Here is a 14,482-nt window from a genome sequence, read left to right on the forward strand (position 1 = left end):
CTTGCCTCTCTAACTTACAGTGGCGTAGCGTATATGCCATACGCTACGCCTGCCTACGTGAATCTGGCTATACAACTGCAAAGTGCACTTGAAATTGCACTGAAAGGGTGTTATTTACGAAAAGCAAATCCACGTTGCACTACAAGTGCACTGCAAATATGAGGGGTAGATCTGAAATGAGGGGAAGCTCTGCTGATTTTATCATCCAATCATGTGCAAGCTAAAATGCTGTTTTTTATTTTCCTTGCATGTCCCCCTCAGATCTACACTTTCAATGCACTTGCAGTGCACTTGTAGTGCAAAGTGAATTTGCCTTTAGTAAATAACCCCCTTAGTGCACTTGGAAGTGCAGTCGCTGTAGATCCGAGGGGGACATGCAAGGAAAATAAAAAACAGCATTTTAGCTTGCACATGATACAATCAGCAGAGATTCCCCTCATTTCAGATCTTCCCCTCAGATTTACAGCGACTGCACTTCCAAGAGCACTTTCAGTGCAATTCCAAGTGCGCTTTGCATTTATAGTGCAACGTGGATTTGCCTTTTCGTAAATAATCCCCTCTGTCACACAGAATAAAAGAACTAAAAATAGAAAAAAAAAAAAAAAAAAGGAAGCAATAAACTTTACATCTTATCGGAAAATATTTCTGTGGGTCACTATACACATTACAATCCCTGTACAATTAATAATTCGATTTATTAAATACAGTAAAACCTTGGTTTGAGAGCAACTTGGTTTGAGAGCGTTTTGCAAGACAAGCAAAATGTTTTAATACATTTTGCCTTGATATACAAGCGATGCCTTGATATAAGAGTAGTGTCATGTCATAACTGAGTATAAAAAAGAAGAGAGGAGACTCTTATGTCGCGTACACACGATCGGTTCGTCTGATGAAAACGATCTGATGGACCGTTTTCATCAGACAAACCGATCGTGTGTGGGCCCCATCGGTGTTTTTCCCATCGGTGAAAAAACTTAGAACCTGTTTTAAAATGATCTGATGGTTAAAAAAACCGATAGAAAAAAACGATCGTCTGTAGGGAAATCAATTGGTTAAAAATCAACGCATGCTCAGAATCAAGTCGACACATGCTCGGAAGCATTGAACTTCATTTTTCTCAGCACGTCGTTGTGTTTTACGTCACCGCGTTCTGACACAATCGTTTTTTTAACTGATGGTGTGTAGGCACAACTGATGAATGTCAGCTTCATCGGATATCTGATGGAAAAATCCATCAATCCGTTTTCATCGGATGAACCGATCGTGTGTACAGGGCATAAGTGTAGCAATATGGTTAGATTTAATGAAGGTACAACATTTAGCAACTTATTGCTACACTTAGAGGTGCCTCTCTTCTCTTTTATACCCTAGGAAAAAATAAAAAATGCTTTGATATACAAGCATAGGTGTGTGCACAGGGTGTGCCAGGTGTGCCTAGGCACACCCTAATCACCCTGTGTGGTGCAGATTGAACTATACTGTGTCAAACGTGCACTAACGCACAGAAAAATACAGCATTAAATGGCACGTAACACACAGAAATATACTGCGTTAAACATGCAGTAACGCACTGAAATATACTGCGTTAAGCGTGCACTAATGCACAGAAACATACTGCGTTAAACGTGCAGTAACGCACAGAAATAGACCCCTGATATTTAACCAAAGCTCCCTAATGGGGCTCCTAAAATAAAAAAATAAAAACTACTGACACTGTCCATGGCTCTGCTGACACCATCAGTATACTGTATATACACATGCAAATATGTTTGATCTTTGGGGTGCACACCCTAATGCAATAGGCTGCGCACACCTATGTATACAAGTGCTTTGGATTACAAGCAGGTTTCTGGAACGAATTATGCTCACAGACCAATGTTTTACTGTATACTGTTTATTAATTGGCAGACCTACCTGAATCATCCCTATCAATCTGTATCCAATCATAAGGGCCCTTGCACTACATAGCTGTTAGTAAATCTAATGTTGGCCATACGCACTTTAGAAATGATCAGTTTCTTATGTAATCAATCTCTTTGGAAATAATCGATCTGTAGTCAACAACCCAATAAACATGCCACAGACAGAAAAGTGGATTTTAATCAATAGTAAGAAGATACGTTTGCAAGTTATCAGTCGTATCTGGTTTCCCCATACAACCTTATAATCTGATCAATCATAATAGATTATTCTAATGTTCAAAGCAAGAGTGTTACCGATGGATAATTTTCCACCCTAGCCAATCGACATTTTCAGTGAATTTGATCTAAATCGATCGGAAAGGGCATTATGCGGTTTTTTTTATGGATTCCATATTTGTGATTGTACGATTAGACTTTAATGTGTGTGGTGAGCTGAAGTCTGTACATACATTTAGTCTTAAGCCTCGTTCACACAATCGGACTTCCATGGGACAAATCCATGAATTTTTGTCCAAAGGAAAATTTTCAGCCAACAAACACGAACGTAGTGACGTAATAGACGTACTACGTGGTTTTTCTGCTCTTTAGCGCCACCCTTTGAGCAACTTCTGCTAATGTGGTCTTATGGTTAGCATTGGCACGGAGCATGCGTGTTTGTACTTTGGATTTTAGTCCAACGGATTTGTGTACACACGATCGGATGATCCAACGTAACACCTTTGTTGTCAGAAAAATTGAGAGCATGCACAGCCAACATTTGTTGTCGGAAATTCTGACAACAATGGTCGGAATGTCTGATAAAACACGTCCGTCGGACCATTGTTGTTGGAAAATCTGATCGTTTACCTTAGGTTGTAAGCTCCTTGAGGGTAGGGGCTGATGTGAATGTACAATGTATATGCAAAGCACTGCGTAAATTGACGGTGCTATATAAGTACCTAAATAATAATAATAATAATCGCGTGTATGGGCCTTTAGATTTGTTCATATAGTACATTTCTTTTTAGACTCTGGATGAGTGTACATTCTACTAAGTGCAGTTGGAAGATAAACTTTGACAACCTCTGATATCGGCCCCTAAGTTGTTCTCTAAAGCCTGGCCAGTGTTTACCTTAATGCATTCCCTGTTTTAAGTTAAAAAAGGTCTCCATGTTTGTATAGCCCCCTCACCCCCCTGTATACTTACAGGAGCCCTCACTTGATCTAGCTCTGTGCCCATCTACAGTGGCTCTCTCCTCTCTCTCTGCTCACAGAGGCAGCAGTGGGAGCCATTGGTTCCTGCTGCTGTCAATCAAATCCTGTGAGTAGAGAGCAGGGGGTGGGGCTGAGCCACAGTGAGTGTCAATAGACGCAGACTGTCCTGCTCGGAATCGAGCCAACAGGTGTGCCCCTAAAGCAAGCGGCTTACTATGGTGGCACACTGAGAGGAGGAGGAGCCTGCAGTGCCAGTGGGGGACCCCAGAAGGGGCCGATTAGAGCCACTCTGTGCAAAACAATTGTAGGTATGAATATGCCATACTTGAAGGATCCCTGTGGAGGCGAAAAATCATTGTGACATTCGCCACTACTACAGTGATTGCTACTCTGTCCTGAGTCCCATGCCCTGCAGCTGCCCTGGCGCATAATGGACATATAGGGTCGCTCACTGGAATGGGTGCCATTCACAAAAGGCCTTGCATTTCAATGAATAAAAGGTATTGTCTGACTGGATGGAGTGGAGAGGTGGAGCAATAACATCACGATCGTCACCTCATTCAATCCTGCTGTGCATTAATTAAGAAAAATAGAATGCATTCTGTGGATGACACCTGTGCCAAGCGAGAGACCTCACTATTGCACAGGACCCTGAAGACAGCGCAAATCACTGTAGTAGCAGCAACTACTACAGTGATGTTTACCTTCCATAAGTAACCCACAGATATGTAATATTTGCAGTATACTTACTTACAATGCTAAAAGTTAGGCTTTAAGCTTTGAAATTAAGGATAGAGGGGGGCGTGGCCGACCGCGAACGAGAGAGGACGCATCCTGGAGGAGCTCCGTCGGGCCTGATTATATCCGCGCCCATCTAGAGCAGGAGACCGCAAATCAGCCCTCTAAACCCCCCTATTCTAACTCCTGGTTCCCACCTAAGCAGTTCCATACCTCTGCTGGGACCGGGGGACGCCGGATCGCTCCACGGTGCGGGCTCAACCCGCCGCCATCCACTGCCTCTCTGCCGCCATCTTGAGGCCTGCGATGCCTGCCAGGCCCACCGAGTGACACGTCCGCGGGACGGACGGCGCTCACATCCGGAGCCATCCGCTGCAGCAACACCGGAGGTAGGACTTTTCACTCGCCCTCCCGGTAATCCGACTGCGGACCCCCGGCCATCCGTAAATCCAGGCCGCGGCTCGGGCCTACACACGGCGGCCATCTTGCTCCTCCCCAGCGCCAGGCCATTCCACACTAAAATCCCTGTATCCAGTTCCCTGACTGGTCACTCTCTCCCACTTACCCACCAAGACACTGTACCCAGCTGCCTGATCTGTGACACCCCTGTGGAAGTGACTGCAGGCTCTGATATCCACCCGTGGCCATCTTAGTACACCCCAATAGCCCCTATACCTGAGTTGTACATCCAGCCATAAAGTGTCCTGCAGTGGAGGGTGCGGACTGTGGAGGACCCAGTAAAACTACAGGTACTGAAAATTTCAGGGGGCGCATGCACGGTGCGACAGTTATGAGTCGCGCCTAGGCACAGCTCTGTTGCACCCGGCCCACTAAATAAGAATCCCCAGGGCTACTAACCTCATTTCACCCCAGAAATCATAAGCACCCCTGAGGGAACACTGCGTGCATGACCGGCTCCAAGAAGAAGCTCGGCAAGAGACAGCAGCACTCGCTCACAAACTTCCTTCTGGACATGGAACAGAGGACCGGGAAATCGTCCCAAAATGGCGCCAGTGGCAGTATGTGGGGAGAGGGAGAACTCGTCTCACATCCACAAATGGGACAAGACAACCGTGAGTACAACTCTCCCCTCTCCAAGGCAGACTTGGATGAGAGCCTTTCCCTAATCTTCAATAAGCTTGTAGATAAAATTGAGAAAGAGGTGCACAAGTCCACGTCAGCTCTCTCCCAAGAGATCGCTAGCATAGGAGGCCGCACAGACCGCCTGGAGGCCAAGCACGATGAACTTTCACTAGCACATAACGACCTTAGGAAGGACTATGAGAACCTTGCTGACAATTTCGCCTTCATGCAGGCTCAGGTCGAGGACTTAGACAACCGTAACCGCCGCCAGAATATACGCGTGCGCGGTATCCCTGAATCCACCATAGACCTCATGCCTGCAGTGTCAAAAATATTTCATGACCTTCTCCCAGAGAAACCGCTATCTGCATTTGCATGTGACAGGATCCACAGGGCCCTCCGTCCCAAACCCACCCCTGAAAATCCTCCCAGGGATGTGATTATGTGTATGAAAGACTTTCTGGTGAAGGAGGATATCATGCGAGCATCCAGAAATACTCCCAATATTTCCTTTGAAGGCAAAAGGATTCAAATTTATCCTGATATCTCCCCGGCCACCTTGGATAGGAGGCGCAGGATGAAGGAGGTCACCTCTGTGTTGCAATCTGCCAGGATAAGGTACCGCTGGGGCTTCCCCTTCAAGCTCACGATCCCCCACAATGGCTCTACGTACACTGTGTACAACGTGATTGAGGGGAAAGAACTCCTGGTAAAGCTGGGCCTCCTGCCTCCTGAACCGCAGGCTCGCCCCCCCGCCACTCCTAGGCCCTCACCCATTTGGTCTACCCCATCCAACAGGAGAAGCCAGAGAGATCAGAGGAGACTGTTCAACCCTTTTCAAAACCAGCATGCATGATCTGTCCCTGACCTCCTCCAATTATCACACCTCAATTCCTGCACAGATCTTCACTGTCCCCTGACCACCCTCTCATCTATGTTTGGCCCCTTTTTGGCCACAAGTTCTCTATGTTAAATGTCTCCATCTGTGCTCCTAGCATGCTGCTGACCATCACCCTTCGTTTTTGTTTACCATTTTTTTCTCGTACGCACTAAGGTTACTCCGGGTCTGACTTTTCCACCTACAGGTCCACGACGAGGATATGGGTCCCCGAGATAATCACACAATACTGTTACCTCGCTGACCCTCCCTCACCTCGGTTCACCTCTGATTGCAACCTTGTCTAAACTCTCACGCACTTATATTTTTTGTCTCTATGTCATTTCATCCCATGCTATTATGCATTGCCGCAGGTATTTTCTCATGTATTTTCAACATAGCCATCCTTACAGGGCCGGGTGAATCCACCGTTGCTGGATTGACCCCCTTCCTGCCTTGGTTCTCTCCTGGACCTCCACCTCCCGTGGTAGTCCGGCTGGAACTGATGCCGGAGATGGACCGTTTTTTTTTTTGGTCCCTCATTTTTTATTTTATTGTTTTGCCTGATGGGTACCTACCTGTCCCAAGGTTCCTGGTAGTTACCAGGTCTGTATACTACTTCAATATATTGTTTAATATGTTTAGAATATGTTACACCGTTATTGTATGCAAGCTTTCTCACACATCTATATCTTTGGATATTATTGGTCAACATAGGTCAGTTTGTTGCCACCCCACAGCATCCACATGCACTAGGTTCACCTTCAAATTATTGCTTAAGCCGTTTAGACTATGTCACACCAATATTTCTTGCAAACTCTTACGCACATCTACACCTCTGGGTATTATGGATCAACTTAAGTTGGTTTGCCGCCACCTCCTTGGTCCCATATATACCATGGTTACCCTCACGCTAGCTCTCTTTGTCTGTTGGAATGGGACTTAAAATAATATCACATAATACGAACGGCTTTAATTCTCCTCATAAAAGAAAAAAGGCATTCCAGCAGTACAAAAGGTTAGGCGCTGACATTATTCTATTACAAGAAACCCACTTTGCCTCACCCAACCATCCTAAGTACTTCAACAAACTATATAATCAAGCCTACTATACCACTTTTAACAACAAAACCAGGGGCGTTGCTATTTTCATACGCAACTCACTGGTTTTTGACATTCAGAATATATATAGAGACCCCGATAGTCGATTCCTTATACTCAAGGGCAATATCAACAACCGTGACATCACGATAGCCTCAGTATATGCCCCCAATGACACCCACACCACGTTCTTCTCTAGGTTCTTTGAAACTCTAGACAAATTTCACTCGCCACATATGATAATAGGTGGTGATTTCAATCTAGCCGCCCACCCAATACTTGACAGGAGCAATATTTCCCCCCATACCAAATCCTTCTCTAAAACCATCAATCGTCTTCTTAATAAATCACAGCTGATAGACACCTGGAGAGCACACAACACAGGCACTAAGGCTTACACACACTATTCACACCCACACGACTGCTACGCTAGACTTGACTATATATTCTCCACACCTATCTTACTGGCCAATTCTGCTCAAGCTCAAATATACCCGTGCCCATGGTCTGACCATGACATTGTGGCATTCTCCACATCCTACATAGGCCTCATCCCATCACCTTACAATTGGCGATTCAATGACTCCCTTCTGACAGACACAGCAAACAGGTCCGCAATCTCCTCCTATATTGAAAACTACTTTGCAGATAATGTGAATGGAGACACATTGCCCACCTCTATATGGGTAGCCCATAAGGCGGTCCTGAGAGGCCAAGTTATCAGTATTGCAGCCGCAAAAAACAAAGAAAAACAAGCAGACATCAAAAGACTTACTAACGAATTACACCACTTGTACATCAAATTACATCATTCTACCGATCCTATCATTACCCAACAAATACAGGACAAACGTAAGGCATTAGACCTGATCCTTTCTGCCAACGCTGAGCGCTCCCTCAGATTCTCCAAGGCTAAATTTATTCTACATAGCAATTCGCACTCGACAATGTTCGCTAGGAAACTAAAACAAGATTGCAACCCTACTCATATATATAAGCTTAGAGATGAGAGAGGCAATATTGTGGCTCACCCGCAGAAAGTGATGGAAATATTTAACTCCTTCTACAAAAACCTCATGTCAGATCCTAACATCCCACCAGGGACCGCCTCTAAGTCATGGCTCGAAAGTCTCAGCCTCCCCTCCCTTGACCCAAATCAACTAGATATCCTTAATGCACCATGCACGACAGAAGAAATCACTCAAATAATAAAATCTCTGAAAACCTCCACTGCCCCAGGCCCTGACGGTTATTCTTCCCTATAATATAAAAAATTCGCTCCACTTCTAGCCCCACACTTAAAAAACCTCTTTAACCACATTTTGGAGGGCAACACCTTTCCAAATGAAATGCTTCTGGCTAACCTGTCACTGATCCCCAAACCCGATAAGGACCACTCACTTCCCCAAAATTTCCGCCCTATTTCAGTGCTAAACAACGACCTCAAAATTTTCGGTCGCATTTTGGCTGACAGACTTGCCAAAGTTATCTCACCCTTAATCCACATTGACCAATCCGGGTTCATTCCCAATAGGCAGATCACCGATAACATTAGGCTGGTCACTAACATTATCCAAGACGCCAATCTCCATTCACGCCAAGCTTGTCTTCTTAGCCTTGACATACACAAGGCTTTCGACAGTGTCAGCTGGTCATACCTAAACCATATACTGCCCAGATTTGGTATCTCAGGTCGTTTCTTACAGGGGTTCAATGCACTATATAGCTCCCCTCAAACCCGTATTAGGCTCCCAGGAATTAACTCAACATTTTTCCCTCTTGGTAGAGGCACCAGACAGGGTTGCCCACTGTCCCCGCTCCTATTTGCCCTGGCCATAGAGCCCCTAGCACAAGCCTTAAGCATGGGCGTCCGCTGAAATATTTTCAGGGGGGGGCGCTTCGGCAGCGGTAATACACAGTCGCATTTTACCCTTTCTTTGACCGCTGGCAGGGGTTAGAAGCGACCCCCCATGTTAAAATGTAAAAAACACCCCACTGTGCCCCCTGCATATTTTTAATATCTCTTTTGTCTCCACAACTGCACCTCTGGGCCCCTTTACATTACACAGCACCCTGCATCACTGGCCCCCTTTACATTACACAGCACCCTGCATCACTGGCCCCCTTTACATTACACAGCACCCTGCATCACTGGCCCCCTTTACATTACACAGCACCCTGCATCACTGGCCCCCTTTACATTACACAGCACCCTGCATCACTGGCCCCCTTTACATTACACAGCCCCCTGCATCACTGGCCCCCTTTACATTACACAGCACCCTGCATCACTGGCCCCCTTTACATTACACAGCACCCTGCATCACTGGCCCCCTTTACATTACACAGCCCCCTGCATCACTGGCCCCCTTTACATTACACAGCCCCCTGCATCACTGGCCCCCTTTACATTACACAGCCCCCTGCATCACTGGCCCCCTTTACATTACACAGCACCCTGCATCACTGGCCCCCTTTACATTACACAGCACCCTGCATCACTGGCCCCCTTTACATTACACAGCACCCTGCATCACTGGCCCCCTTTACGTTACACAGCACCCTGCATCACTGGCCCCCTTTACATTACACAGCACCCTGCATCACTGGCCCCCTTTACGTTACACAGCACCCTGCATCACTGGCCCCCTTTACGTTACACAGCACCCTGCAACACTGGCCCCCTTTACATTACACAGCACCCTGCATCACTGGCCCCCTTTACATTACACAGCACCCTGCATCACTGGCCCCCTTTACATTACACAGCACCCCTTTTCCTTTACTGAAACACTACACTATATTTTATATTTATTTAAGAGGAACCTTTTGGAATGAGGGACAAATAGATTTGATTCCAGAAGAGGGACAGGCACTCTAAATAAGGGACAACTAGAAACTATGCTGTAGGCTACAACTCTAGTCTACGGACACATTGTCTAAAGCTGGGTACACACTAGGGTTGCACCAATACCTGTTTTGTACCAACAATACTTGTGCTCAAGTACTCGCTGATACCAGTTGCCAATACCTTTGCGGTGCGATTTGAGCCCATACGAAATGACTGGGCTTAAATCGCACTGTAAAGAATCACATGTGATTTGAACAGGAATGTGGTGCGATTCCTGTCTGAATCACATGCTCTTTCTCACACCGCTCCTGTGTTAACCCCGGCTTGTCATAATGACTTCAGCCAGGGTTCACACAGGAGTGGTGCAGGAAACCACATGTGATTCAGACAGGAATCGCACCACATTCCTGTTCAAATCACATGTGATTCTTTACAGTGCGATTTAAGCCCAGTCATTTCGTATGGGCTCAAATCGCACCGCAAAGGTATTGGCAACTGGTATCAGCGAGTACTTGAGCACAAGTATTGTTGGTACAAAACAGGTATTGGTGCAACCCTAGACACAAAGACCAAGTTCCTGGGCAAACAAATCTGCATAGGTGAGAATAAAGATAACAGGGAAAACATTTGTCACTGTTAGTACTCATGCACAAGAACACTATACTGTAGGTATAGCATACACTATACAATCTGATTGTACAATCTCTGCACAATCTCCTTTAGATTTACAAAAACTATTTAATTCAATTAATTTAAGTAGTATCCAATCAGGCAGGCCTTTGTACTACATAGTTGGTGGTAGATCCAAAAGATATTGTACAATCAGATTGTATAACGTATGGTAAGCTTGAGGCTGGCCATAGATAAAAACGTTTTTATTTTTGTCTGAAAAATTGAATGGATCCCCCAATCCACACAACTAAGGTGGGTAAGGGAACCCTTTCCGCTGAGACATCGATGTCGGAGCTACAAATCTAAAGAAACATTTCTGCTGGCTTGAGAGAAGTTGATCATTAAATTGATGTCTCTTTAGCAAGAATGACTACAGAAGGATTAAAACTTGTCCGGTCCTTGCTGGAGCCGTTACATTTCCATCCATCAATGGGCAGGTTTAGTAGCTCTTGTCTTCGTATGCCTGGGGAGCTAGCCTCCGTGCACACTAATTCTTTAGGGCCCACACTCACATGTGGTGCAGACATGTGTGTCCTGTGTCCTCTCTTTTCAGCACAGGGATGTACGGGCATTGTGTGCCATCTCTGTGCCAGCATCCCATTCACTTCTATAGGGACCCTCACCTGCATGTCATATTAGGATACATAGGCTGTGTCCATGCAGCCTCACATCCTAGTAGATATGAATGGGGTGATGACACAGGGATGTGCACAACACCTATGTACCCCCCTGCCGATAAATGCCAGCCCTGCATAAGAGATGCATGTGTGCACCCCTTGTGAATGGGCCCCTACTAAAAATAGAATCTGAAATAACAGTTGTCTTGTCTTCACAATTAGCAGTGATATGAAGCCTGAAAGTGTCACTGTTATTACCTGTTGGCTGGGCTGAGTAGAGGCAGGTTCAGCAGCACAGAGACAGGAGAAAACATCACTCCGTTTTGCTGTGCAGGTAGAGAGAGGAGGGGGTCCGAGAGAAGAACACAGGAGAGGAGGGGGGGGGGGGGTCACTATACAGAGCAGGAATAGATTGTCTAAAGCAGGGAGAGATAACAGGAGGCTGGGGGAGGGGGGGGGCGAGGTGGTGATCTCCCACAAACATCGGGACACTGTGAAAGTGAAAGCAGGATAGAAATGACTGGAGAGGGGGAGGGAAGACGCTGTCCAGGAGAGGGAAAGTTGTATACATGCAGACTGAAGCAGGAAAGCGCTGATACCTTCCCAACCTCATGTGGAACACTAGAAGACTATCAGAGGAGCCGAACTAGGGGGGCGGGACCTTGCACACAGACCCAGCTCTGTGACATACAATACAAGCGCCGAGGACAGAGGGAGGAGAGCACTGCAGTGCTTAAAGCGGCCCCAGGGCCAGTCCAGCCCTGCTCCTGGCGATTCCAGGGGGGGGCAACCACCCTCCCTTGCCCTATGGAGCGGACGCCCATGGCCTTAAGATCAAACCATGACATATCAGGATACATAAAAGAAGACCATGAATATAAAATCAGCTTATATGCGGACGACGCCTTGGTTTTCATCACGAACCCTCACACCTCCATACCTGTCCTTCTTAAAGAACTAGACCTATTTCATAAAATATCGGGTCTTAAAATTAATCTAAATAAATGTTCCGCCATGCCCATTAACATCCCCATAAACACCCTCAATCTTCTCCAGTCTAACTTCCCCTTTACATGGGTCACCTCCTCGATTAAATATCTGGGGGTCAACATCACCCCTAATCACCGAGAACTATTCAAAGCTAATTACACCCCATTATTCAAACGGATCAGCACACTTTTGAACACCTGGTCCCCCTACCATATCTCCTTCCTGGGCAGAGTGTGCGCTATAAAAATGACCATTCTTCCTAAACTCTTATATTATTTCCGCTCACTTCCAATTAACGTTTCGAGATCCAAGCTGGAAGCCATACAGAGACTTATAAACAAATTCATATGGGCAAACAAGAGACCCAGATATAGCTACGCACTACAACATAGATCCCAATCTTCCGGCGGCCTAGGCCTCCCGAATATCTGGAAGTACTTCCTGGCTGCGAGACTATCACAACTATCCCAGTGGTTCTCTCCGGTCAGGAATATTCCCTGGCTGATGTTTGAGTCCTCATCCATCGCCCCACTATACCTACAGGGGATTCTGTGGTCAAGATATGTCCTATACCGTGACCTCATCAAGCGCAACATTATAGTAGCCCACCTGTACCAACTCTGGCTCAACACTAGAGACCTTTTTCAGTTATCCTCAGAGATCTCCCCCCTCACATCATTTCTGGGAGACCCTAGACTTATCTCAGCCTACCATGATAGGCTTTCATTTTCCATCTGGATAAACCGTAATCTACTCACTTTGAATTCACTGCAATCCAGGTGGAGATTTAAAACATTTGAATCCCTACAAAGCGAACACAGTATTCCCCCCTCTGAACATGAAAATTTTTTACTGATCAAGTCCTTCTATCAAAAACACTTTTCACTCTCCACCACTCCCACAGTCACTGTTTTCGAGAGGGTGTGCCTGTCCTCATCCAGAGACAGGGGGATGATCTCCAGATTATACAACTACCTTAATTCCCACTCCATCCCTGAAAAGTCCCACCCTATGCTTCAATGGGAGGCCGAACTGAATGTCACCCTTCCCCTGGACACCTGGCTCACCATGTCGACTAATCTTAGGAAATGTAATAGAGCAATCTCTTTCAGAGAAACCCCAATGAAACTGTTCGCCAGATGGTACCTTACCCCGTCTAAGATTCACACCTTTTACCCTACACTCCCTCCATATTGCTTCAGGGGCTGTCAGACAGAGGGCACACTGCTTCACATATTTTGGAACTGCCCACGCTTGTCCCCCCTGTGGCTGGAAGCAGCCAACAGATTTGAAAAATCTTCCAAACATAGATTCCCTCTCACGCCTCAAATTTGCCTCCTCTATGACAACATCCCTGATGTGCCCCTTCCATGTTCTAGACTTTTCCATTCACTCTGTAGCTCTATTCAGTGGATGATTGCATTTAACTGGAGATCTGATGTTATATCATGGCCTCAGGTACTTGATAGGATGGATCTCTTGATGCTCACTGAGAGAATCTACCATGTTCTCAATGATAGCCGTCACATCTTTGAAACAAAATGGGCATACTGGTCACTCCCTGATTGAATGTACCATTCCCTCTATAGATATAACCATGTTCTATATTGCTGATTGGTTAGTCTAAGCCTCAACATAGCACCGATATGATTACCCATCATTGACCATTCTATGTATCTTCATGTGTGTACTTCTATGATGTACTTTTTCCACAACTTACATGTACTAACGTTGCTTGTATGCGATTTATTGTTCTACAATAAAAACTTTTGTAAACAGAAATTAAGGATAGAAGCTGAATGGTTGCCAAGCTTAGGGGCTCCTTTGCTCCATAAATATCTGAAGTGTGGGGTGCATTTGTATTCAGCCCCCCCGAGTCAATACTTTCTAGAACCACCTTTCCCCGCAATTACAGCTGCAAGTCTTTTTGGGGATGTCTCTACCAGCTTTGCACATCTAGAGAGTGAACATTTTGCCCATTCTCCTTTGCAAAATAGCTCAAGCTCTGTCAGATTGGATGGAGGGCATCTGTGAACAGCAATTTTCAAGTCTTACCACAGATTCTCAATTGGATTTAGGTCTGGACTTTGACTGGGCATATCTATACAGCCACTGCGTCTGTCAGCCTGTCACAGATTTTTTACAGGCTGGTGGCCATGGCCGCTCAGAACACCTATGTCTCCCAAACACATAGGCCCAGATTCTCAAAGGGCTTACGACGGCGCAACGCCATTTGCGCCGTCGTAAGTCCTAATCTGGGCCGTCGTATCTATGCGACTGATTCTTAGAATCAGTTACGCATAGATATCCATTAGATCTGACAGGCGTAAGGCTCTTACGCTGTCAGATCTTGAATGCAATTTTTTTTCCCGCCGCTAGGTGTCGCCTCGTCGTTTTCCCCGTCATCTATGCAAATTAGCTATTTACGCGAGATTAC

The sequence above is a fragment of the Rana temporaria genome, chromosome 3, assembly GCF_905171775.1.
Source record: "Rana temporaria chromosome 3, aRanTem1.1, whole genome shotgun sequence".
NCBI classification, from domain to species: Eukaryota; Metazoa; Chordata; class Amphibia; order Anura; family Ranidae; genus Rana; species Rana temporaria.